We start from the raw sequence: 2,189 nt of genomic DNA on the forward strand, positions 1-2,189 counted from the left end.
TATACCTTTCGCTGAGGCTCTGGAGCAAATGTCTAGTTATGCGAAGTTTATGAAGAGTATTCTTTCAAGGAAGGTGAAACTGGATGACCTTGAGACCGTTGCTCTCACGGAAGAATACAGCGCTGTTCTGCAGCAAAAGTTACCGCCAAAACTGAAAGATCCAGGTAGCTTCACCATTCCTTGCACCATTGGCAAGTTGACTTTTGACAAGTGCCTTTGTGATTTGGGAGCAAGCATCAATCTGATGCCGTTGTCGATCTTTAAAAAGTTGGATTTGCCTGATCCAAAGCCCACATGCATGTCTCTACAATTGGCTGATCGTTCCATTACTTACCCAAGGGTCATAGTGGAGGATGTGCTAGTCAAGGTGGATAAGCTCTTCTTTCCTACATATTTTGTTATTCTGGATTTTGAGGAAGATAAGAAGATTCCCATAATCTTGGGAAGACCTTTCTTGGCTACTGGCCGTACCTTGATAGATGTGCAAAAAGGTGAACTTACTATGCGGGTACAAGATCAGGATGTGACCTTCAACGTATTCAAGGCAATGAAATTCCCTACCAAAGATGAGGAGTGCTTAAAAGTGGATGTGATTGATTCTGCGGTTACGTCAGAACTTGATCATATGCTAATGACTGATGCATTAGAGAAAGCCTTAGTGGGGGATTTTGACAGTGATGATGAGGATGGCAATGAGCAACTACAATATCTAAATACTTCTCCCTGGAGGCGAAAGCTAGACATACCATTTGAATCTCTTGGTACCTCTGACGTCAAAAATGCTGAAGGAAATTTCAAACCATCTATTGAGGAAGCACCTACCTTGGAGTTTAAACCATTGCCTGAACACTTGAGGTATGCTTTTTTAGGTGATGCATCTACTTTACCTGTTATTATTGCATCTGACCTTTCAGGTAGTGAGGAGGACTAGCTCTTAAGGATATTGAGAGAATTCAAATCGGCTATCGGATGGACTATAGCAGACATAAAAGGGATCAGCCATTCATACTGTATGCATAAGATTCTGCTAGAAGAGGGTAGTAAGCCGACTGTTGAGCAACAACGCAGACTTAATCCTCTCATGAAAGAAGTGGTGAAGAAAGAAATTCTGAAGTGGCTGGATGCAGGAATCATTTATCCTATTTCTGACAGTTCTTGGGTGAGCCCCGTGTAATGTGTACCTAAGAAAGGAGGTATCATTGTGGTAGCAAATGAGAAGAACGAGCTCATCCCCACGAGAACAGTCACAGGATGGAGGGTATGCATAGATTATAGAAAGTTGAACAAGGCCACGAGGAAGGATCACTTCCCTCTTCCGTTTATTGATCAGATGCTTGACAGGTTGGCCGGGCATGAGTATTATTGTGTTCTGGATGGCTATTCGGGGTATAATCAGATTTGTATTGTACTAGAGGATCAAGAAAAGACTACCTTCACTTGTCCATTTGGCACATTTGCTTTTCGCAGAGTTTTATTTGGGTTATGTGGCGCACCGGCCACTTTTCAGAGATGTATGATGGCTATATTCTCTGACATGATCGGAAATAATGTCGAGGTGTTCATGGACGACTTCTCCGTCTTTGGACATTCGTATGATGAATGTTTGAATAATCTTCGTGCAGTACTCAAAAGGTGTGTGGAAACTAATTTGGTGCTCAATTGGGAAAAATGTCATTTTATGGTGCGTGAAGGCATTATTCTTGGGCATAAGGTCTCTAGCAAGGGTCTTGAGGTGGACAAAGCCAAGGTGGGAGTTATTGAAAATCTTCTACCACCCATTTCTGTGAAAGGAATCCGTAGTTTTCTTGGTCATGCGGGTTTTTATCGGCGTTTCATCAAGGACTTTTCGAAGATATCTAAGCCATTGTGCAACTTGCTTGAGAAGGATGTGCCTTTTAAATTTGATGCTGACTGCTTGACGGCTTTTGAGACTCTCAAGAAGAGTTTGATAACTGCACCAGTTATTACAACACCTGATTGGACAGAGCCTTTTGAGATGATGTGCGATATGAGTGATTATGCGGTAGGCGCAGTTCTTGGGAAGTGTAAGAATAATCTCTTTCATGTGGTCTACTATGCTAGCAAGACCTTAAATGGGGCCCAAATGAACTACACCACTACTGAGAAGGAGCTCTTGGCTATAGTTTTTGGTTTCGAAAAATTTAGATCTTATTTGCTTGGGACAAAGG

The sequence above is a fragment of the Apium graveolens genome, chromosome 5, assembly GCF_009905375.1.
Source record: "Apium graveolens cultivar Ventura chromosome 5, ASM990537v1, whole genome shotgun sequence".
NCBI lineage: Eukaryota > Viridiplantae > Streptophyta > Magnoliopsida > Apiales > Apiaceae > Apium > Apium graveolens.